The following is a 26,120-nucleotide window of genomic DNA, read 5'->3' as shown; positions in this document are numbered from 1 at the left end:
ATGTCATCAGGATGGATAGGAAAAATCAAATCTGTGTAAAACAAAAACCAGACTTCCCCCAAAAAACGTCCATATAGCTCATCTGCGCGGGCAACAGCAATCTAGTGGACGTAGTGATTTTGAGGGGAGCAAAGGAGGAAGTCAGGTGACGTAGTCTAAAGAGCGACCAGGTCGGGTTGATGGATGGGCCAATAAAACATAGGTCCCAAAACACGACTTATTTTAACTTAAGTAGCGTACTTATATGTCACATATGTGACATACTTGACTTACGGATGTAACCTAAATACGTAACAAACGTACCTATTTCAACCGAAACCAGGATATTTTTCTAATTCAAATGTTTAAATTCACATTAACCACATGTTTAGAAAACTGCAACCGTTTCACAACGTGAGCCTGTTGCTGGTCCTCTCCAACAGTCATATGTGTCGTTTTGGGAGTCACTTTATTATCACTTCATTCAGACACATGCAGGCTCTTTGGGTTGAAGCCCAGCGATGCTAAACTTGGAGAATCATTTCTAAATTCTATATCCCTAATTTTTAGCATTGACATCTAATTCCACCCTAAAGCTTTTGATCGGTGATTGGCTCGCAGCACACAGCCTGGGAGCCAGACATTGTTCCTTATCTTTGGCATAGCTGCTATTGTTGCTGCTGCAGGTCCTTGCAGTGCTTGCAATTCATAACTTGTTGCCTTTTAAAGGAAAGTGCAACTCCTCGCATTTTGGACTTTCATGCCAAAAGCAGTAGGATGCAACAATATCAATGGCAGTATACGAGGTGTGTAGTCTGAACTGTAATCAAAGCAACGTGTCGGACACTTCCTGCCTACTACTCCTGTTCTGTGTGATTGTTTTTTCTTCACCGTAGGCTGTTCGGCTTCTACCTTTGGTATCTGAGAAATACTGATTAGCCTCTCCACAATGTTGGCCTTGTTAAGTGCGTTTGTCTGCAGCCTCAAGCTGTTAATTGGATCTGATTGCACGTAAGAAATGTGCTACTGTTGATCACGACTGCAGCGGCAGTGTGGATCAAAATGAAATGAGCGTTCAACTGCGATCTGATGCTGAAAACTAGTAGACTGTGGAATGTGTTCGTCGGGTGTGATTCAGTGTTCATTTTGAAATGAGAGTATAGTTTCTCTGTGATATTAATGAAAACATTTTCAAGGCAGGACCTTGATCGTATACTTCAGCACTAGGATCAATGCCCCTGTTGCATTGTGGAACTAATTATGCAATCAAACTGAAAATAATTGAAAGTTCAGGTTGTAACCTTGCAATCTGCTATCAGATATTTATAGGCGATGGGACGCACTGTCACACTCACAGAAATTATATGTGACAATTCCGAGCAATCGAAACTGTCACCCGTCTTCTTGACAAACCGTATCGACACATACAGCGCGCATCAGGAATTCACTTTGTGGCAAAATTAGAAAATTGTGCATACATTTGCATAAATGTTTCCTAAAAATCCCTTTGTCTTGTACTTTCCCTCCAGTGCATGACGGCCTACATTCCTCCACTGATTGCAGTCTGAACTAACTGCGACAGTGGGAATGTTAATGGGTGGCCTATAATTCAGTTAAGTCTCCATTCGTGAGTGCTCGATGTGGTCGAACACTAATAAACATAATGATCTGACAATGTTATTGACATTATTATTCAAATGTCAATATGCTATGAATATCAATATAGCCTTTAACCACATTCTGAAACACGGTTCTGGTAAACGGGAGCCCCTTTTGCTACCGTGTCAGGCAGGAGAAGCTTCTTCATTTATTTCAGATTGGCAAACCGTAGCACACTTCAGTTCAATATTTAATCGTTACCCGTCATTCACAATCTTTCAAACGCGTCCCTCAAAAGACTCATAGATGTATTTTTCCTGCTCACGTATTGATTTGGATCCAACGTAATTGATCACCGGGGAGACACTTAAGACTCAACCGTCTTTCTGCTTCTATAGGCAATTCGACTGCGTCTTCCTCGCTTTTTTATTCAGCGCAAACAAGATTCGCCCACCAGGGATTTCCCACCATCGAGAAAACGGAGATGGAGAAATAACCGCGGAAGTAATGAGCCTCACAAAACGATTTCAATAGAAAGACAATCACCGGTTGAAAGAATTTGTGTCATATAAAACAAGATGAAAGAAGTCATGATATATTCCCCCTATTTCATTTCATGTGCATATGTTTATTTCATATTAGTTAGTTAGGTTCATTTTCCACAATCTGTGATCAGTAATGATCTGCTGTTGTGCTACACACGCATAGATACAGACGGATGCACATGTATGACACATGGATCAAAAGTTTTTATGTGCGAGGAATAAAACACCTTTGCAGATCAGATGGAGCGCAGTCAGACGACTTCACAGCGCTTCACATAACTGGAATACCTAAATCATACCGTACCTAAATCTGTTCTTGCATTTAGAGAAACACTCTTTAAACGGAGGGATTAAATGACAAATTAAGCCCTAAAAAAGCCTTAAAATGTGCAAAAATACATTCAGACATGTGGCAGCAGACTCATCTGTCCAAGACGTACAGTTTTGATGCACTGTACAGTTTGAAATTAGGGAATGTGCACAATCCAAGAAGATATTATATGACACAGAGGGACAGATTTAAGAAGACTCGCCCACCTGTTTTTTTAGGTTCTGCCCCAAACACATGCAGTTTATTCATCAAGCAACAGGCTTGCGTGTCTCTTCAGCGAGTGTTTGCAAGATGTACCGAGGAGGAGTGGACATGTTAACAGAGGTTGATGCAATCCCCTGGAGTTGTAAGGTCAGGCAATTTGCTAGTTGTTAGTTTTGCATGGAAGATTCTCTCCCTCTGTAAATCGGGCGAAAAAATGGTGCAGATGGTTTTCACACTGCGAGGAAAGTTGTGGCAAAACTTTACTTTAATGCACCAGAAAAAGATGCAGCTGCCCCGTATGAGTTAGCTGGAAGATAAATAATCTCATAAATAACAGATCTGGAACAGTGAAGAATGTTTTTATAGAGTTGAAAGTATTCAATAAGTCTGAACACAGTATCTGATTATTTGTAACAGCAAACAGACAGTGGAGTGGAGTCGTGGCTTGTGTTTGAATAAACTTTCATAAAACTTGATGATCAATGAATTGTACTGCTGCTGCAGGCCGTAGTGATCTCGCATGTGCACATTCAGCATATCCTCATATCTTAACGGTTCAATTTATACAATTTATTTGACTCATCTTCGCCGTAATTATCGTAAATATTTTTGAAAATATCATTATCATGAGACTTTTTTTTTTCTCAGGTTGAATTTTTACGTCACGCTCAACCAGCACTTTTCAAACTGTGGGGAACCAATAAGCGGACCTGCTTAGATGCTTAGAGATTAAATATATGCATAAATTAATTTCCATTATATTATCTGTGAGGGGAGTGGGGTGTTCTCCCACCCTCAGAACAAACACAAGTCATTAAACTGAAGTATGGTTTCTGCCTGCTGCTACAAGACTAATACCGATATAATAATGCGTGACCTGTGACGGTAAGTACTGCTCTTTCTGTGAGACGGGGGCGGGGGGGAGGGCTGGGCTCTCGCAGCAGTACTGTGTTAATTAAAGCGTGCAGCCAGTTTAAGTGTAGCCCGCATATGCGTCTGTATGAAAAGCACTTAACAGGACAAAGTATTGAGACCGTCGATATAAATATGAAGTGACACATTTGACCCGTAGCGTGGACAAACAGCGAGCCTCCCACAGGAGAAGATTAGGCCGGTGTCACAGCCTCCGACGAGAGTCAGGATGAAGGGAAACCGATGGACTTGAAGTGTTTTTTTTTGTTCTTGAGGCTTGTAATTACAGCCCAGAGAGCCAGGGAATAATTACGTGTGCTTCATCACCCAATGATCGAGGGGTAGGTGGAGAAGATGACAATCTGAGATATAATCCACCTCTTGGGAAGAAAAGTGGAGCATTACCGTTCTTTTTGTTGTTGTTGTTAGAAATAAAAAGAATAGAAGGAGCGACGCATTTCTTCCTCCCTTCTATCTCTGAGCTGCTCTCATCTTTTTCCTCTTCATTTATAGAGATGCACAAGTACCGATACAGATGTTGGCTATCGGCACGATTTTGACTCAAACAGCTGTTTACCCGTACATTTATATCTCCATGTGTGTTTATTTGGTACATTTTGTTTTACAAAGTTAAGAGAGCAATGTTGAATTCAAGCCTGGTGCTGCTTTACACATGAGCTGATGATAACTTCCACACATTCATTAACATCATTATTAATTAAACACTGGTATCGGATCGGTACTATATCGGCCGATACCCAAAGTCCAGGCATCGGTATCGGGACTGACAGAGTCGCATCGACTCACACTATCTTTAATTTGTCCGTTTCTCCCACCTCTGACTTTTCTATCATTCTCTCCCTCCAATGGTCCGCCTGTCTTCCTCCCCCCCCTCCCCCCCCTCCTCTCCCCCCCTCTCTGACAGCGTTCAGGCTACTCAGGGCAATTACAATTTTAAATGACAAAATGGAGATCATCGGCATGTCACAAGATCAACTGAATGAAATGGCCCATGAGAAAAGCCTACGTATGCAAGTGTGCATCTAGTGCGTGCGTGTGCAACAGCTGTACTGTGTGTGTGTGTGTGTGTGTGTGTGTGTGTGTGTGTGTGTGTGTGTGTGTGTGTGTGCTTGTTGTGCATTTGTTCCGGTGTACTTCTAACAGTGGATGACATCTGCCCACCACAGCGCGTCCCGTCCCAGAGTTCCTGAGTGAATCACCCTCGGATGCCGTCAGGGGTAATGTAGTGTAACAGAAGGAAGGGTCGCACTGGCCCGCTCATTTTCCAATCGCCATTACTCGCAACATTCACCCGCACTCGTGATAGCAGCTACATTCCTCTTGCTGTGATTTTTTTTTTTTTTTTTTAAGCCAGCAAAATATATCTAAATCCTGCATGCACTGCTCCTTGATAGTCATGATCCGTAAGAGGGATTTTATTCTGCATCCCACCACACTTTGACTCTCTTCGCAGGCTTTTGAGGAGGAAAGAGAATCTGGAGCCAGCCATGAAACACACACACACACACACACACACACACACACACACACACTCCAGTAGCTTCAACTGGATTCAGTGGGCTGTTGATTTAGGTTGCCTCACTCTCTGAACTGAAACAGATGCTCTTAAAAACTTCATCATACGTTTTTTAAAGCAAAAAGGGACTCGAGGAGGGCATCAAATCTAATTTCCTTATTTTTTAAAACTCATTTTTTACAGCACTGCTTAATGTTCCTTGAATATTGCTTATTTTTAAAAAACCTGTTTCCCCTCATTCACACTGAATGTCGCATTAGAGCGTTAAAGCTGCTCAAATTTCCACTTGCACATCCAAAGGCCCGGTTTGATCCCGTCGAGCTGGGGCATTGTGATTCCTCAAATAGCTTTCTCTAAGCAGAGTAGCCAGAATTGTCCGTGCTACACATCCTTTGCCTCAGCTTTAATTACACTATAGTCAGACAAGCCATACAGGCAGCCACCGCCTCGAGTCTCCATGCTAATCAATAAGTGGACAGACTCCAAAGCCATTGCTGTGTGTAAAGAATACGAGCAGAACTCGCTGGTGGAAACACGAGAAAATTGTCTTGATGGCTTGTTACCTCGCAAATGAATCTCCCCTCTGTTCATTAGGTTATTTGTTTCATCACCCTTTTTAAAAACAACCGTAATCCCGTGTGTTCATTTAAATTAATGTGATTAGTTTTGTTTTGTTACCTCGCGCTCGCAGAAGATTAACATAAAAACAGCTTCTTCTTTTTTCATTCCCTTGATCAGTGGTATTCCCAGCACAGATTGTTTCGCGCATGTATCTGCTGTCTAAATGCAAAAGCCAGACAGACGAGATGAATAAAGCCTTACTCGTCCTAAAAAGTGCCTGTATTTTTTATTTCTTTCCTTACAGCTTTTTAGAAAATGTATTTCTGATATTCTGATATAAACAGAGCCACTCTGGGGATGATGCCGAAATGAACATGGTGGCAGAGTGCACCATTACTGTACCAAGTGCTCCGATGGAAAGAGAGAGAGAACGGCAAGGGAGGGGGGTGAAGGAGGGGTGAAGGGGGGGGAGAGGGTTACAAGGGAGGGAGATGGCGGACAGAGGAAGCGCTCGGATGGGTGGAGTGGAAGATTTGTGAGGACAGAGAGCAATATGGAAGAAGATGATTGGGAAAGATGGATAGGAGAAGATGAGGGACGGTGGAAAAAAAATGGGGGGGATGATTTAGTATGAGCTGGAGAGGGCGAGAAAGAAATAGTGCTCAAAAGCAGTGAAAGGGGGGAAGAGAGCTAAGGAGCCGGCGACAGGAATAGTATAGAGGAGGTGTCACCGTCAAGGGTGTCTCAATGAGATGCCATAAAACACTCTCTTATTCTGCCGACTGTCACAGCATCGTCAGGGGCCAACAAATAGAGGCGTGACACACACACACACACCGACTCTACATCTGCGGTGTATTGCAGTGACACTGGTTTCCCTGCATACATCATTTTGTTTCAGCGGGAGTGAGCAGAAACAAAGTAACACATTTATATCCAGGACAGTTTTCTGTGTTTCTGTCGTGGCTTCATGAAAGCGATGTGCGGGGGAGCGAGGGTCAGAATTGGGTGAGGATTGTGTATTTTTCGGGCAGAGCAGGAGAGGGTCATTTATTTTCCCCCATCATATCATTCCTAACACAAATACCACAGAGCTGCCATCTGTGGCCAATACATTTATTCAGTGGCAGCAATAACTCTATATTTAAAGCAATAATTAACACTGTGCTATTCGCCAAAAATGTAGCAATTTAAAATGACTCTTCTAACAGTCCCGATACAGATTCCTGAGCTTTGGGTATCGGCTGATTCCGAATACTGATCCAATAGGAGTGTTTATAAAAAACAATTTATGTGTAAGGCAACACCAGTTCTTGACCTAAATGCTAGCTTTCCTATCAACATGTAACAAATCAATGTGTATACCGTGTGTAACTACAAGTAAGCATTGACACTTTGTCACGTCAGTCGTTGGCCACGTGAATCGTTAACCGTCTTTAGTCCCATGACTCACGGGAGTCGCTAGTCACGTGACTGGTTTGTCACTCGCTCGTCAGTCAGTCGAGTTAAACATCAACCACGCTGTTTTCCTAAACCTAACTAAGTCAATTTGTACCCTAAACCTAACTTCCCGTAAAGACCGAAGTTTTATTTTGAAAAGACGAGTTAAAACTCACACTCTGAGGGTAGATAAATAACACCTGCATTGTATTTCCCCTCGTGGATCCATTTAGAGGTTGTAATGCAGGATGACAGGCGCCAAAGCTGTTCTATCAATGAGCCATTTGGCTACACGCTAAAAAGTCAGCGTAAACACAACACGGAGCAGAACTAAAAATCTGTAATATATCTTTCTTTCTTCCTCTGTCAGGAACAAATGAACTGAATCACAGGTATGCGGGCTCGCAGCGGTTCCCTGCATGACTAGGAGCACATGTCTGAGACAGGGAAACATCGCAGCCAGACAAGATACGCTGTTTCATAGTTAAGGCTCTTTGTGGGCAAGAGGTTAGCTACCGAGAAGTAAAATCCGGATTTGGTCCGTTTGTCCACAGCTCATATGTCTTCAGGCAACACAGACATGCAAACAGACACCTCGATAGTGATTATTTCTTAGCGTCTCAACTGTCACTGCATTCAACAGACAACATCAGCTGGGCATCAGTATACACTGCGGCCCTGCTCCAACACACACACACACACACACACACACACACTCCACGGTCAGGTTGTGCTAATGAAGATATTGCAGAGCAGAACGACCAGCAGAGCCAGAGAAAGGTCAATGAGGCAACAGAAGTGACACTCAGCTCAACGCTCCTAATTGCTGTGTTTGAGGAGTGTGTGGAAACATGGACATGTGACAGGTTCTCGCTTGGTTTGCTTTGGTGAAGGGTCCCCATTAATGACAGGCTTGTGTGTGTGTGTGTGTGTGCGTGTGTGGGTTGTAGTCATTACCAGATGTTGATATTTGTTAATGAGGGCTGTAGAAAAACTCTCTTGGAAGTGGTGTGTAACTGTGACTTTAACTCTGGAGCGAATACTCCTGAATATGGTTTCACATACAAATAACAACCTCTCGTAAATGATGTATCAGTGCTGCAGTATTAATGGCCTCTGGTTGTAGATATAATTGGTGGTGTTACTGTCCATAGTGGTGTGGGGTCACTAGGAAAAAGGCAGTTGCTCTGGCAAGATGCTGTCTTGTTCTTATTGGTCAGCCCTTCGTTTCCGAACAGGAGATGCTTAATTTCTGTCTCTATTTGCAACCGTGTTGTAGATACATGAGAAAGAATAGTTTCCCTCAGGCTTTTGCAACATAAATTAAATATACAGTGTGTGCAGACTGCTCAGGGTAGGAACATCGCACTGTATATTGCAAATCTGCTCCGCTATCCAATCGGAAACACCGCCATATAGGTCTCTAAGACATTTTTTTAAATGATGTCAGTTAAAAAGTCAGCATTCTCATTTTGCTGATTTCAGGATTTCAAGAACATGCCATTGAACAGCTGTTCAGCTGTTTCCCATTAGACAGAAGCAGCCGACAGCTAAACAGTAGCAATTTCCAACATTTAGCCTTCGCTTTGCTGCAACAAGGGTGCAGTGTTCCCAGGCTGTCTAAGGTATACGAGTCCCATATCAACAGGAGGAGCTGGGCTCTGCTTCTTATGGGTTTCTTTACTTTGACATCAATGAGATAGGGGATGCTTGTTGAAGGTGTGCAAACTGCTGACACCTGTAAACCACCACAGACCCAGTACCAGGTTCACCCCTGTGGCCTTGTTACAAAAAGTTGCTGTGGAAGTCTTTTTTAGAGAAGTTATGCATGTTATACTGTTTTCAGAATCCGCAAACCAACCGTATGTTATCAAAAAAGACGTCTTATTGCGAATTATTTTAACAATAAAGTCGTACAAATATAAGAGCTGGTTGTGTTCAAAAGATCAGCAGTCTAGGATAACATGTTTGTTATCACTGTAAACTAAATAAATCCTCGCTTTCTAATGCACCTCAGCGCACCCTGACTCGAAACACAAAGCGTCCGCTGTTAACAGGCAACCAAAGCAGCGACCCCTGACTTCTGACACACTGACACAAATCTGTGTTCTTGTCAAAATGTTTTCACCGTGGCATTTCTTATTTTCACCAAAAAAAGCAGCAGATTTCAGTTACTTGTGGTTCTACAGTAAAGCCGGGGCTGCTGGGAAGTCACAGTGAGCCTCACAGTGTGCAGTTGGCAGCCATCTTAGTCAAACGAGGCTGACTTGCACTGTCGGGAGCTCGGATGTTTGAGGCCCCCTGGTAGCTGAATCGAAGCAATTACACCAACAAGCCTCATATTCTATTCAGCTTACGTGGACAGATCTGTGGGTATCTCATAGAGCACTGTGGGCCCCTTCAATTCTCCAGCTATCTGCCTGTATAGCATGAGGCCCTTCAGTCATATATGAATATTGATGAATATTCATTGCGTTTATTGCTATTTCAGGGAGATTTATGTTATTTGTAACATGACTATACACTGTAAACAGTAAACAGGGCCACAACATGGAGACCGCCAGAGTTCATCTTGAGAATTGTATCATAAATGAAATTGCCTTTGAGAATTAAGATTATGTACTTGGCTAGAAAATACAAAAAAGAAAAGATTGCATCTCCATCTACTCTGGAATGATAATAGAAATAGGTGAACTTACAATAGATTCATCTTCCTTAACTTCTTGTATTTCAAAGGAGACTAAAAATATGCACATCAGCCTAATGGTTGAGGAGCTACTGCTGATTTATTTTGTATGGTATTTAAGGCATTTTCTACCCCGACAGAGCCGAGAGAACACACGTAGGTGATCTATGAAACCAGTCAATCATTCAAACCTACGCATGCTATTACCCCAGGCTTGTGACATGCATCTACCCATCCATATTACATGCCACCCTTTTGAATATTTCAAAGGCTTGAACTTCAAGAGAACTTCAACAGATCTGCCGTGTGCCCCGTCTGTTTCAACTGAAGCACAATTTAGTCACTTAACTGGCAGGGCAGCAGGCAGAAGGTGCAGTTGGTAAGTGGATTGCCGGCGCCCTAAAGCCGATTTATCTGATAGATGTTTGGACCTGGTCCGCTGGGCTGACCTTTGAGGAAAACTGTGAATTAGATTTTTTTATTTTTTTGTAGCGCTGACTGTGTTGCTATCTCACCTCTGTTTGTCATCCCTCCACCACCTTCAGCAGAGGAATCACTTAGTACACAGATATTATGAACTCCACGATAGCTGGGGGTGCGTCGCATCTCCTGAGGCCGGGCACCGTCGAGGACGGTGTCATCCCATTATTCCAGAAACGGAGAAGACGGGGAATGGAGACAAAAGATGAGGACCGCTCGGGGTCGCGAGTGATAGATGGCGTAGCCAAGAAAATGGTCTGGAAGAGAACGCTGCGTCAAGCAGTCAACTGGCCAGCCATCGATTTAATCTTGTGCACTGCCACTCTCCTGATTTGACCGTGTCACAGTGAGATTGAAAAGCCTAAGTGGATGTGGGGCTGTGTTCACTCACCTGAGCACACTGGGCTGATAAGCACACAATGAACCTAAAAGTGGGCTGCAACACTGGACGAAATAGAATTGGGGTGTGGGGGCGGGGGGGGGGGGGGGGGGGGCATCACAAGACAGAGGGTAAGACAGCTGTTTCAGGCCTGCTAACAAGCAGCTAAATCCACCAGAAGGTCTGGTCTATTGATTGGTACTGGGGTTGGAGGAGTCGCTAAGCTCATGCAATTGGATCCTTTGCATCCAATGGATTTTGACTCAGATCTCAACAGAGATCCCTTTTGGCTTGAGGACCATCGATCGGGCCAAAGAGATTTTTATCTAATGAATATTCTAATTGCTGTCATATGAGGCAGGGGTGGTTAACTGTGTGAGGAATGTGTTTTTCAATCGGTTTGATAGATTTTAATAAAGCATGTGGATTATGTATAGCGGGGGGGGGGGAATTGATATTGATCCCGAGGTCAGCCACGCTGCGTCACTCCATTGCTGGTCTTTCCCGGTCCTGCACGGTGTGCTGTACAGGCGCATAAATGTCACTAAATAATCTTTAATTAAAAAAGGAATTTGTCCATGAATCACATTTCATTCAAATGATAATTTTTTGACATTTAGCCCGCTCCCATTGCATTGTGGGATCAGTCGATGTTCGGGATTAGCCGTAATCCTGGGTGTTTGGTGAATACATTCATTAACGGAGAAACGTGCTCGGACAAAGCAGGCACACTTTAGCTTACTACATGGACACACAGACGAGTCTCAGTGACTCCACTCAATACACCAGGTCACAGTTATTCTTCACCTCTCCTGTTTGACGGCACATTATGCATAGGCGCACATGCATATGCACAGAGGCACACGCATGCACGCTAGACAAGCTGCATCGACCGGTAGCACACAGGTCGACGCACCGTTGACCTCCCTCCCGCGTTTTTAAGATTCAGTGGCAGCCTCACCTTGACCTCCCGTGACTCCGCTGTTGCACCTCGGGGTGCCGTTTGGTGGATCGTCTGGGACAATCAAAACAATGGTAATTTTAGTTGTTGTGATCATCACAGGCTTCCATTTTCCTGTAGATAGCCACTGCCACATTTAATCAAGATCCCTTATACGCCATTTCTTATCAAATCCTGTTCTTGAAGTGGAAAAAAATAAGTGCCAGTATTATTTATTTATTTTAAGAATGCTATACTGTCAGTCACAATCAGTTGTGATTGTATTGTTATATGATTATATTTGGACTATGCATCTTTGATAGTAGGCCTATAATATTCCAGCTGAAGGGTTACAGCGGTGTGTTTGATATTTACCTATACTTCAAGTGCTCTCCTGTATTATTTGTAGCCTATAGTCACTCTATATTATATTATAGGATGCCTACAGCCTGGAATCAGACTGACCAGTTGAGCTGTTCAGAATGCACAGGTGTGTGTGTGTGTGTGTGTGTGTGTGTGTGTGTGTGTGTGTGTGTGTGTGTGTGTGTGTGTGTGTGTGTGTGTGTGTGTGTGTGTGTGTGTGTGTGTGTGTGTGTGTGTGTGTGTGTGTGTGGGTGCGCGCGAAATAGGCTCCCTGTGTGTTTGTATGTATGCTCGGTTTAACCGTGTCGCTCTCACAGAATCGATGCCTCATCTCTCAGATCATCTCTCAGATCATCGCTGCTGATCGGACTTCATAGACACCACAGATCCAACTATTTAGAGCAAATATCAGCTGATAACAATCAGTGGCCGATCGATCGGAGCACCCGAGACCAAAATGCGGCAGTAAACCTCAGCAAAGCCAACAGAAAATGAAATAATAGACAACACAAACCATTACAATTGGATTGATGTCACTGTTCGCAAATGCATCTGTCGAAAGCAAAATCAACCAAAACTGAGAACTAAGGCCACAAGCTTCTTTAACTGCGTCCTCGCTGCCTCCTTTACAAATTAGTCACGCTTCAAAATTGCGAAATAGGCGATATCTGTGATCAGCTAGGATTTGCAAGCTTTCACGGCATCATTCAAACATTGCTTACACATTGATTTATTGAGGGGAAGAGCACATCCATGATACATCTCGGATCCAGCTGCATGCTGCATGCTGCTGCACATTCACACAGCTCCACACGTGTGGGGGGGTCGTCCTGAGAGTGAGGCGGGGTGGTTTTGACTGAGGGGCTGAAGCTCCAGGTCGTCACGGTCTTCTAATTAAGGCGTTATTGCCTCTGATGGTGGGCTCTAGCAGCAGGTTTATATTGGTCTTAACCTGTTAATTAAAGTCCGATAAGATTTCTAATGAGGAAGAAAATGGCCTTTAGTGTGAGGCTGTGTAGTAGACTCTATTCTCATAATAGCCCCATGGACCCCCCCACCCCCCATCTTCATGGCAGCTACAGTCTCTTCACTAGCTTTACTCAGCATTCTCTCTCTGGCACTTCTCACGTTGTTGCTGAGATAGCAAACTTTTACGAAGCATAGGTAGCAATACCTGAGACACTGAGCAATTAATGTGCCTTCTTTTCTTCCTTTTTTTTTAAAAATGTATTTATTTTTTGTGTTTGTCATGAATATTTGTACGGTGTGCACAAATAATCAGGTTACATAAGCTGGAATCTGGGACACTGTGCAGATGATTTGCCACAAGGTGCTGAGCATGCCCCGCTCGCCTGCTCACTTGCTCATTTGCTCGGTAATTTGAAGTGAAGCGTCATTTGTGTGACAACAGCGAAGAGATTCTGTTGACATACTTTCGCCGCGTCCATCGAAGCATGACTAATGGGAGTATTCAGCCTTAAAAGATCTCAGTTCTTGTTGTTTTGCTGCTTTTTTTTCCTGTTTCTTTAAAGATTCATTAGGAACGTGGTACATCACACTGGGACTCTTAAGTTATTAAGGAGTAAAATGGTATGTTCATTAGTAATGTATTACACATTGAAGCAATGACTTTAATCCGCTTTGCTTTGCAGAAATCATACTCTGTACTGTACATCCGTCCCTCACTGGATGAGCTCGTTAGATAGCAATCTACTAGATGTATACGCTATCTGATTTGAATACAACCTTTACCTCAACAGTCTTCCCTTGTTTATTATTCATGTCATCTTGATCACATTCCATTTACTCCGGAGCTTTTTGGCTGGATCACATATTCGCCATCCACTCCGGTTGCATTACTGGGGCGGTTAAAGGTAATGTTTGAAGACCTCCACTGGGACATAAAATGCAGGGCAGACCGGGCTCCGATGCGCTGCTTTGAACCACTTGCCCTTGCTCACTAAAGAAAATCAGAGACGAGGTGAGAGAATAGTGCTCGGTGAGAGAAGAGCAGGATAAAGTTACCCACTTTCTTGCATTTTTCAGGGGCCATTAGAGATTTTTTCCCTTTTGATATATGCAAGGATGCTTGGAGACACGGAAAAGCACTGTGCAGGTGTTTGATTGTCATGAATTTTATATGTCAAGAGACCGCTGACTGCTTTCCTGATGGGCTCTTGGCCAACCCACTTTTTCCTTTGGCACTAGAGTCAAACTATAGTGTCATTGATTCTTCTGTCTTTTTATTAATCAGTTTTACCATTTATTCAGTCAGTGCTGGGTAGTGGGGGATTGCGTGGACTATCTGATCAGCCGAGTCTTCTTAGTTCCCCGGAGGGAAAAAGGAAAGCAAAGCTGAACGAGTCAGACTGATGTTGGCGTAAATTAACACCTTCTCGTATTGTGGAGCGTTTTCAAATGATAGATAAGCCTTTGAAAATGTTCAAGGCTTTCGTGAAGCCTTAAACCTGAACTTGAAGCCTCAGAGAGCTCTTAAACTGAGAGTCAAACTGTGGAATATAATCACAGAGGGTCACGGGTTGAACAACGATACGTTCGATGCTGCACAATTCATTCTGAATAATGTTTTGACATAAAGGCTTCAGGTTTGATTGCGGCAAAGTGGCTCAGTGGGCCCACGCATCAGTCACCCAATCTTTGATGGACAGTTTGCTAAAATAGAATAGGGAATTAACTCCAATGAAAATAATTTAGTATTGCACTTCTGTAACGTTAGGGGACTTGTGAGAGACAAGGCTAATATTTTCTGACTTGTAGCCCCAGGGATTGGTCACGCTTTGTCCTACATCGTCTGTCATTAGACCCTCCCTGCCTGTAAACACGGTCTTTCCAATGTTTAAACTCAAGCATTGAAGTCTTCCAGCCTGTGCTGAGATAACCCTGTCCATGTCACTTGGGTTATTTTTTTGACCACGGCATCTCAACTATAGGATGGACTCACATTGAACATTTTGTGAAGACATTTATCGTCCCCAGAGGACGAAGCCAAGTGACTTTTTGTGACCCCTGACATTTCTCCAGCGCCAGAGTCCATTGTTAGCATGCTGACGTCAGCATTAGTAAAGCTTTACAGAGCCACTAGTTGAGCCTCTTAGTCTTGTTCAGACTGAATAAAATCCTCCAGAAGCACAGACAAGATTCTGCACCTATATTAAAAGACTTGTGACACTTCTTATTAAACCAGGCAGCAACCTCTGGGTCTGAAAGGTGAAGCCAATGTAGAAGTGCCTTAAACTTGCATTCTCTCTAATGGCCATCAGGGGGCGACTCCTGTCGTTGCAAAAAGAAGTACAATTGTATAGAAGTCTATGAGAAAGAGACTCTACTTCTCACTACATTGTAAACATGAGTTTATGGTCTCAATCTCTAGTTTCAAGTCTTCTTCGATTCAGCATGATGTTCATTTAGTAAGTTGTGGTCCATTTAGAGTCAAACTGACTTTAAAGCAGGGTATGCTTCATGGCGTGGCTCCCTTGTGATGTTGTCATCTGAGAACTTTCACTTTCACAGAGTGTTTTCAGTTCATACAAGTTGATTATAACATTTTGGTCGCCATACAATCTCTTATTCAGCGTTGGGTTGTACTGAGCTCCACCCTCTCGTGTCAAGTCTTTTTGTGAAAAACCAAGATGGTGATGGCCAAAATGGCAACTTCAAGGCTTCAAAACCAAAGTGTCTGACATCACTGTCGACTATGCTCACTCCTTACATACAGTCTATGGGTTAAACTGATCTTCATGTGTGAAGCCGGCGGAGCGCCCTGTAACATAACAAATGTGAATGTAGTGCTCAGGGAAATGGCAACGGTAAAAGCAGGCAATACATTTGATTTATCAGGAGTCTAAAGCTTCTTCTTTACGTCCTGCATGCATAATTCATCACAAATACTAGGCAGTGGGCTATTATGGCTTAATTATAGTGAGTAATTTATGTGTTTTAATGCAGTCCTGCTGTACTGAGATGCAACACGTTTCAAGTTGAATTACCATTTCTTCAGCACAAAGACGCGTGTTCTTTAAATCCATTTAGAAGGCAAATACTGTAAATGAGGCAATCTAAAGGTGTGGTCGACACATTTCCTGATATGTTAGATGATACTGAACCCAATGCATTGAAGTAAATCGGAATTGTTTTGCCCAAAGGCTGCTGAGCCTCAGCTGTGAAGTGACACTTTACTGATCTGAAACAACACACATCAGTAGTTTGTATTGCTGGTACACAGCCAAGTCATGCACTTTCTTTGTTATTTACGGCCGTCTTTTACCAATACCACCACTCTGTGTCAGCAGCCATTTGTGCTGTTGTTAAATGTTGTCAAGCCATCAAACTTGAGGCAAAAGTCTTCGAGAAAACTTGCCACTTTGTTGTGCTGCAATTTGGACACATTTTCAAAAGAACTAAATGTGAAACCGATAACAAGAAGGAAGGAGAACCCTCCATACCCTTGTGCATATTGACAGATGATTAATGATATTAATACAGAAGCTGTGCACTTAGTCATTTGCAGGATATTAACTTTTTTTTATTATTATTGAGTCTCATTTTTACCCTGCCAAACATTTAATAAGATGACAAAACTGCAACCGATAAGGTGTAAAATAAAGTTTGTCACTAAACCTTTTCTCACATATGGCCACACAGCAGTAATGTGTTCGTAAAATCCTTCAATAATAGAGTCCCACTCTTATTTGTGGTCTGTGTTAAAGCTCTCAAGAAGAAGTGGGAGGAAAAAATAGTGAGAGAGGATTGTTTTCTAGGGTTTTACTTATTTATTGAGCCCCCTTAAAAAAGAACACTCACATTAGAGTGAGCTGTCACGTTGGCAGTGCGATGGCCGCCGAGATTGTATATCCCACACAATGCCTTTAATTATGTCGCTGTCTCTTCACTGTCACAAAAGACAAAATGGATCAAAGGCTATATGGGAAAGAGTAAGTAAGCAATTATCTCCTTTTGTCCGCCATCACTGTCAGTCAGCGGCCTGCTTTTTAAACGACACCAGAGGAGAACCAGAGAATGAACGCTGATAGATGAGGTAATAATGGTGCTGCATATAACATGTTAATAAACCCACTCCATATCTGCATCATTACTCAAAAACTGACTTGATTGTTCATGCGATAAGGTGAAAACAATCAAATCATCTCGTAGTCTCCCAGATATCACACCCACTCTCCTCCAACGGTGGCGGTGATTAAGCTGATTTGAATGCCGGGCTGTAGACTGGAGGGTAGTTTTATTATTGATAATAGCTTACCATGAGGTTTATTTGGGTACGGGAAAGTTTCCAGATGTCTCCTTTGAGGAGGAATATCCCTGTATGAATGTATGTGAGACTATAGAACTTGTAAATCAAAGTCTCCTTCAAAGTTTTAATTCCATTTGAGATGTACTGTCGTGCTTTTTAACAGTCCTCAAAAATAAGTCCCAGGACGGCAAAGTCATGACCCGCCCTACTCTGCCTCTGGTTGGCTCGTGCACGAAGCCTCCTTTGGCTGGGTTGGTTAGGTTTCGGCAGGAGGAGTGAGACGGGGTCCGCACCATTACCACGCAGAGTAGGCGGAGTTTGCACACCATTTAAAAGGCATTTGAGCCGGTGCATATGCCCGGATGTCCCGTTCTCATTGTGAGCAGCCAGGACTTGAGTTGGTCAGCTTGCTGCGTTGGTAGTTCCATCACTTCCTGGAATATTTCAAACCAATAAGGAGTCATAAAATACACAAACATGTCGTGTTTTGCAAATGTGTTTTCAGCACAAAGTAGGACATGTTTGGTTTGCATGAACAGCGACGCAAAGCTCCGATACAGCTGTAGAAAAGTGACCAGTCAGCAAGTGAGGCTGATATCAATGAGTCCATATTATTCTGCTTAGAGCCTGGAAAATAAACATCTGCAAATATCACGATGGGAGGTCAGGTGACATTTATAGCACACCAAACAATGATGCCTCTGTTATTGTTTGGTGAGTTCAGTGTACGCAGAGTTCAAATATTAAACTAAAACTGTCACATAACTGTTTTCTAAACGTCTATTTCTATTTGTACTGTCCATCATTGAGGCCCAGTCATTATAATTTATGAAAAGCCGAGTGACAAGTCTGAGTGGATTCTCTAGGATAATCTTTGCTCTCTGCACTCATATGCAGGACTCTAAAGCTTATTTGTCATATTTTTAGTTTACACACCTTGTTTCTTTGGTCGAGGAAGAAGACTAGTCTAGTGAATTCTTTTGACATGCTGAACATGTAAGGAATATACTGTATATGTAAATGTGCGCGGCATGTATTTAGATGAGTTTGTTTCCCCTATAATATTAGTGTGAGCTAAATCCTATCGAGAAATGTTTCTTTCGGGACAGAGATTTTTTTTTTTTGTTGTCAGTTTGACATCCAGGTAACCCACTTTTGCTTCAGCATGTTTACTCTTTGATTACTGGGAGAGCTGAGGGAAGCACTATCTCCCGCCTGCCAAAACCAGGCTGGCAAGCTGTCACAACACCGATGAAGACACACAAATATATATATACACCTTGGTGTTTGTGGGTGACACACATTCACATAGATGCACACAAACTGTCCACACACACACACACACACACATGCTCTATTTTGTGCACACACACACTCGTTTTTGTGCACACGCATGCTTACTTCCTAAAAGATAGTGTTTTGACAACAAAATATATTCCTGCTGTGCTTTTGTGAAACAGAAGAATTAAGAAGTCATAACATCAAAACCTACAGTATTTGCTGCGTTTGCACATGTATGTGTATAGAATGCATCCATATTAGTCTAGCAAATGATGACACCACGTATTGTTCTGTGCATTATAAGAGTTGCTGCGTAAACCTCTGGATTAATAATGTGCTACCACTATAGTTAACACTGGAACTTCCCTAGTTGATTACGTACATTAGGATAATTATATTTTGTATTACAAGTCTTTCTAAAATGTTATGTTTTAATATGCAAATGAGGCATTATCTTATATTTCCAGGACATTGAATCAAGCCAGGTTCAAAATGCTTGTTTTATTTTGTTGACGTATTAGAGTCAAATGTTTTTATCCAGGGAATTTGGGATATCTCAGATATAAATCAGATAATACTGTCACCAGCCATAAAATAAATCTTTTTTTTCGCTATGTTTTTAGGAATAAAATGCTTTTTAAATCGGGTTATAAATCATATATGAACACACTCCTCTGTAGAAACCTTCAGGATATAGAAAGGAATGAAACTGGAAAGTTTGAGAAAAAAGTAAACAGTCTTTGAAGATATGTATTGTAAAATTCCACACATTGTGCTACGGATAAAATGTAACTAATACATATCACCATGAAACTTCCCCGCTTGTTTACTTACATTACGAAAAAAGAGTTTTCTGAAATGTTGTGTTTAAATATGCAAATGAGGGATCATCTATTCATGTAATTAACTGTTGTGAATTTTAGGAGAAATCTATACACGCAAATAGACAAAGTAGTAAAATAAACACCGAAATGTCTATATTGGATGTCACATAAAAAATAATGTTTTCACCCCCTTAAGACGCATATTGTACCGTACAGTGCGAGATGACATATAGATCATGTTTGCATTTTAACCACAAAGAGCAATGCTCTTTATCTTTAATATTTAATATTAGGAGAATATTGAATGTGAATAAAAACAATGATTAGATTATATATTTCGGCACAGGACATGGGAGTGCTGTAGTCTTCCTCTCAGCATTCCACCAAGGCGATAGCCCTGTATTCTGCCTGAGGGACGGAACTCGGGGGGAAAAAAACACCCTGATTGACTCGGCTCTTCTCTCCTCTCTCAACCTGTCAAATTTGCAGGCGGCCATTTTGCACAAAATCTGGTAGCATTACTGTTAACACACCGACATATACAACAGAACCAAATAGAATGTCAGAAGGCGAGCGACTTATCTGCGACTCCGTGTTGCTATTTTTCATGCTTTTGACATTCCGTCTTATCATCTCCATTCCGCTAATGCTAAAGTGACATCACACACTCACAAACACCTACTGCACCCCTCCACACAGACGTACAGGATCAACCTTGATGGGAAAGTGTATGAGTAGCGCTTAATCCTGTATTTTCCACCATCCAGGTGTCCTTAAACAGGGCTCCTAACCCCCCCCGCTGCTGCAGTGGGGCTGCTGTTCAACAGATAAGAGCTTGGTTGTACCTGAGCAGCTTTGCTGACCCAAACCTTTTTTTAGGCTCTTTCTTTTCCCTGCCTCGTATGAACAAACTTCCTTTGAATCAACACAGGGGAAAATGAAGTCTACAAAATGTGGTCGTCTGAGAGGAAACCAGTCGGTCGGAGCAACGAGTCAACATTTGTCTGGCCGTGTTTTGATTAGACAACATCTGGCATGTGTGTAAGGAAAACTGTCTCTGCCAGGGAGGGCTTCAGTAGTGGCACACAAACACCATCCGAGTGCACGTGTGTCCTGAGATGCCAGATGAGAGGCTCGCATAAATTTTTGAACAAAGCGCTCTGGCATCTCTTTCTGTCGAGGCCGTGCTGCTATCTTTTTTAAGAGTCGGAGAGGCAGAGCAGAAATGCATTGCCTGTGACTCCCGTTGCTATGAAATTACAAGTTAGAGAGTGGATTCAGAGCTCCAGGCATTTCTGCAGTCTGACAGAAGTCACTGTGAGACTGGCCTGGGGACAGGGAGGAGAAGAGCCCGGAAGGGAAAAAGGGACGTGACTTTAAATAATGATATAAAATCTGTCTGTTACAGGATCTGGCCTGTAGTTTGGAACAACATGAAAGGTTGGACAGTGCAGTCCGTGTGCATCCAGCTGTTGCGCATAACACGGTTGCCAAGCAGTACATTAGCTGTCAGCTTGTCAGGGGGCCACCTCTAGTCCTTGGTTGATGTGTTCTGATGTGGTTGAATAGTGGGTGGTGTCTGCGAAGCACCGAACGCAATCAGCCTTTCACGTGTTGCCGCCTTTCTCGCTCCATTTGCTGTTTGCGAAAGGAAGATCAAGAAATCCCATCTTTGCCTCTCTCCATTTCCCCTGTGGTGAGTCTGTCATTCACAAATCTCTGCAGACAGCGAGGAAGTGTGTGTGTGTGTGTGTGTGTGTGTGTGTGTGTGTGTGTGTGTGTGTGTGTGTGTGTGTGTGTGTGTGTGGAGGCGGGGATACTTCAGTGGGCAAAAGTTGGCTAAGAAGATCCTTTTATTTTTTGGTTTACACGCACTTCCTGAGAACGCTGAACACTTTTTCTTGGTCTTCCTGCCGTGCACAGGGCTGATCCGAACAGATGCTCCCCCAGTGCCTCTCACTATCTCAACACCCACCTATCATCTGCTTCACCAGTCTCCCCCCCGCCCCCATCTCCTCCGCTAGCTTCACCTCTGATCCACAATCTAGGCCGTCCATCTGCTGCACGGATCTGTGTCAATAGTGCCTATACCGTATGAAGGCCCCTCACACCAGGCATATATATAATTAATGCAGCGCTGACCATTGCCAAGCTGTATTTATTCATGTATTTACACAGACACATTAGCCCGAAAGTCAGTGTTTACACAAAAGCGACGACAGAAATCCGCAGAACGCAGCCCCCCCCCCCACACGTTCACCAACTAACCTTATTTCTCAAACCTGTTACTGAAATGTCAACATGGTGAAGTAATTAACAAACATTTATGCCACTGGCTCTTAATTAACAAACTTAGAATTAATTAGTAGATTTGTTTGTTAATTCATGGCTAGGCAGCTGCTTCCCGCTTATTAATACTGAATGCTGTCGAGTGAGTTAAAGCAGTTGGAGAACTTTCCTGTGCTTCTGCTCCGGTTCTTTCCATTACTTTAAACTTCTCGGGCTAATTTAAATAGAGCTCGTGATGCACGATAGCTGTTAGTTGTTATTATTTTAAAACGGCTGCATTTCTAGGATACTAAAGGAGCAGTGTCTCGTATGTAAGATTAATACTGGAAATGAGAAATGTTTTAGGCTCCAAGCCAGTGATTATTGGATAACACATTTAAGGCAATGTTGCATTTTATTAAAGCAATATATTCTCTCCCACCCTCTGACTTTCCCTCTCTTTCTTTCACGCTGACACACACTGTCTCCTCATTTCTCCATGTTTATGCTGGTTATTCACATACTGTATTAGCAGGAGATACATTTGTTGTTGGTCTGAACACAGAGATCACACGTGTGCCTTTATGACAGTGGGTTTATGACTTCAATATGGTTCAATGAACATTATTCATGAAGAGCGAGTGAAATGGAAAACAAACACAAATAAGTAAATAAATAACTCTTTTAAACTGAAGCAAATATGTTTGATGTGAATGTATCATACTAGTATCCACAAAGCCACCAGTACAGCCTAAAATACTGGATCTGGTATCGGTGTCTATGCTCCGATCCCATATCATGTAATCATATAATTCATAAGCTAATTTATGCTAAACGAGCGTCCCTCGCAACCTCATCCGTACATCCTGCCCGATCCGTACTGCACATGCGCAAACTAGTGCTGCACACTTGTGGTTGAAACCTCTTGTGCATCCGTAAAGTTCAGGTATTGCTATCAGTGTAAGGAAGGAAACGATGGTGTCATCTCTACCTGCTGTCGGTTAGTGTTAGTGTGGATACAAGCAGATGGCAACAGTCAGACTATTTGCTAAGAAACGTTTCAAAATCAGACCAAATACAGGAAACTAAATTGGTGTTAAATCTCAGCTGTAACACCAGTACAACAAGCCATTTGTTGTTGAAACATGACGACCCTGTTAGGGGAGTGACACGGAGCTGCAGTTGCGAACGAGGCCTCGCGTGAACGACAGCGACCCATATTAACCCGGGACTAATTGTTTTGTACAAATTGTCAAAAGGACGATCGGATTGAGCTTTTGTTCAGCGCCGCGTGCATACAAGGGCTTTTGTTTGTTAAAGAGGTATTTACAATGACTTCCTGTGAAGTGCATGCGGAGGCAGGGGGTTCGGGTTCAGAAGGCAACAGCCTTTTAAACAAAGAGGACCCCCCCCCCCCTCCCCCACCCTACTCCAGCGCAATCAGTTCTGCATCGCAGGAATTGTTTGCAATTTGTCGATTCTGGTAGAGTTTCATTGGTGGTTGCGTGTTGCTGGGTGAGCTGCTGTTAAAATGCTCTGGAGGTGGAACCAGCAGATGAATGACAAGTTCTTGTTTGTTGCACACTGTTTTAACGCAGTGGAAGTATGTGGCGCTCTTTACAGCTTGGTGGCTTGTAAGATCCAGCAGCCTTTCCTTGTTTTTACGATGGTGGCTTGTTGCGTAGCTGGCTGATCTCAGTCAGCTGGCCATGATCTTGAGTCTGAGCTCCAAGATCGGAAAGGAAGGCAAAGTTGATGTCATGGGGTTCATTATACACACTCTGGTGTACTCACCCCTTTGGACGCGTGCCCCGTTGGGACCCAGTGTTTCCTAGGGTTGGATAGGATCAGATCAGCTGGTGTTTGAGATGGAAACGGGACAGGAGTTCGTCTGCCAGGATGTGAGGTTGCAGTGTGCTGAAAGTGGAGCAGAGTTTGGCAAACATCAACCTGGCTGCTCGCCTTCAGTCTCTCCAAATCACGCCGGAGTGTGCTGGAGCAGCAATCATCTTTCTCCGTGTGAAACAGCCTGTGCTATTACCCAAAGGCTTTACTAAATTAGTTCAGTCGGCGAGGGGCTCTTTCCCCCTCATTTCTTTTAGGTTTCCACTAAAAGCTATGAATACATTGAACTGACAGAAGAGACCACACTTACCCGTTACTCTCAATTTTGCATGCGAGGAAATGGAGCGTTTGCTGTACTTGAGGAAATGGAAAAAAAAAGTGAGTTCCCCTCACAGGTTGCATCGCAGCTAACGCGGTATTAGCAGACTGCGTGTGCATTTCCAGGACGGAAGTTTGTTTGTGTTCGAGAGAGAGAGAGAGAGAGAGAGAGAGACTGATAGAGCCATCACTCAAGCCTTTGACAGTGATGTCTTGTTTCCCTCTCAAACTGGGCTAGATGTATCCAAGCCCCTTGTGTGTTATTGCCGGGCTGAGGCATTGGTTGTAGATCACTGTGAAAACTGTGAAGCGCAGGGGAAGATCGGTCTGCTGAATGACAGCGGCGGAGCTCATCGAGGAGAGAAATTGGTCCTTCGGCCTTTTTTTCCCCGGGAGCGTGCAGACGAAGCGATAACAGCCCCAGATGTAAATGAGCAGAGGACATTGGAACGGACAAACAGAACTCCCCCACAGCACCATCAACGGGCACCGCGCTCTGCAGGCCGCTTGGTTTCAGCCACATCTCACATGATAACAGTTATCTCACTTCCATATGTGTACTCGCTGCAGGGTGGCAGAGCCGGAAGGGGCGTCCAACAGTCACCGATTGGTGTTGCACCTCAGGATCTACATTCAGGCGTTTCAAGAGCAAAGACAATGTTACCCTGGTCCCAGAGACGGCTAAGTGCTTGCGTGTCTCACCGCCAGCCTGAGGTTAAGTCACACCAGACTGTCGTTCCTTGTGTCTCGCCTAATCAGTCTGCTGCAATACTATCCCACCTGCTGCATAAAAAATTCAAAGTGAACGAACCAACTCTGAAATAAAACCGGCAAAAGCTGCGCTAAACCTTGCTCCTGTGGATGTTTGAGGCATTATCCGCCGTGGCTTTAAACTGTCATGTTGGCACGCATTAGTATAATACCTGATCTATTAACAAATGAGTCATTACTTGGAGGTCTGTGGCTTTGTTTGACAGCAGTGTGTTTGTGTATTCATGTTCCCATCTATCACCGCCTGGATGCGCACTCACGTCTGTGTTCTGCATCCATCCAAACACAAACACACCGTGTCAATGCTCGGCGCGCAAAAACAAATTGGAGCACCGTTGTACAAGAAAAGCTTGCCCGGGGCTAGTCATTTTGAAATTAAAAGCATGTCTCTTTGTTCAGCCTCAGTTCCAGGAACGAGGGAGAGAACGTGAATGTGTCGCACTGGGGGGGAGGGAGGGAGGAGAGAGAGAGAGAGGAACACTGAGCTGGCGCCGTGATTTTCACAGCCAGGGAATCACACACAGTCTTTTATCTATTCCTCTCGATCAGGAGACATCCGGCAGGAAAGGTAGGAGGATTAGATTAGCCGCAGAGAGAAAGAGAGAGTGGGTTCTCTAATCCTGATGGGGTTTTCAGGACGTACACCCATCGCTGTGGAGAAACGTCACAGTGTGCAGTTGGGATCGGGAGCGGCGGACCCGGGACGGTTTGCCTCACTAAACCCTTCACAGTTGCATGAAAGAGGTTCCGGCAAACTAGGGGATTAGTCTGAGTGTAATTACACTTAGAAGTAGCAAAGAACGTGCGCTGACTCAAACGCACCGGAAAGCGGAAGAAGGCAGTAAATGTGTTGCCAGTGTGTCTGTGAATTCTCCAACTGAATTAACGGCCTTTAGTGAACACATCTGAGAGATCAAAGAAGTCTCTACGAGATGACTGTGGATCTGTCCGATCAACATAAGGACGTCTCTATCTTGTTCACTTTCAATTAGATGTGTATTCCAGTCATTGTTGTGTTTCTAGTAAAAGGATGTCTGCTTTTACATGTTGTAATCGTGCAGGGCCACAGCTCTCCATTACACAGTGGTTGTCAAAAAGTACTTCCACTCACATCGCTATATTCGGGTTGCATTGCTATAAAAAAAAGTGCTACTTGTTTCTGGTCTTGTCGTACAGCTCAGCCAGTTGTACTCCAGAGAGTCTTCCCCCCGAAAACTAAAATCAGGATTTCTCCCGATCCTACCAAACTGTAATTCTACTGTTGGTATTTGTTACCAATCAGGAGAAAAACACAACATATATTGAGCCAACAGTGCAGTTGACATACCACTTAACAAATGCCTCTCAAATCCCAGAGGAGCTCAATCACCCCACTCCTCAAAAACATAATGATGATCTTCTTTCAGAATAGTGGAAAGAAAACTTTTATAAAATACATTTCGGTGTTTATTTTACTACTTTGTCTATTTGTGTCTGTAGATTTCTCCTAAATTCACCAAAAGTAAGCATTAGATAACACCTCATTTACATACTTTACATAAAGTGTATTGCAAAAAACAATTGTCTTAATGTGAGAATCAACTGGGGA

General features: G+C 43.3%; 1 protein-coding gene across 1 annotated transcript in view; it reads left to right on the top strand.

Annotated features, from left to right (window-relative positions):
- The window catches only part of LOC142955845 (netrin receptor UNC5D-like), a 142,509-nt gene that overhangs the window by 61,092 nt on the left and 55,297 nt on the right, over nt 1-26,120 (top strand). The window lies entirely within an intron of this gene.

The sequence above is a fragment of the Anarhichas minor genome, unplaced genomic scaffold (genome assembly GCF_050575085.1).
Source record: "Anarhichas minor isolate MPS153535 unplaced genomic scaffold, ASM5057508v1 ptg000002l, whole genome shotgun sequence".
NCBI classification, from domain to species: domain Eukaryota; kingdom Metazoa; phylum Chordata; class Actinopteri; order Perciformes; family Anarhichadidae; genus Anarhichas; species Anarhichas minor.
The sequence above is the reverse complement of the archived record's forward strand: the minus strand, read 5'-3'. Positions and strand labels throughout refer to the sequence as shown.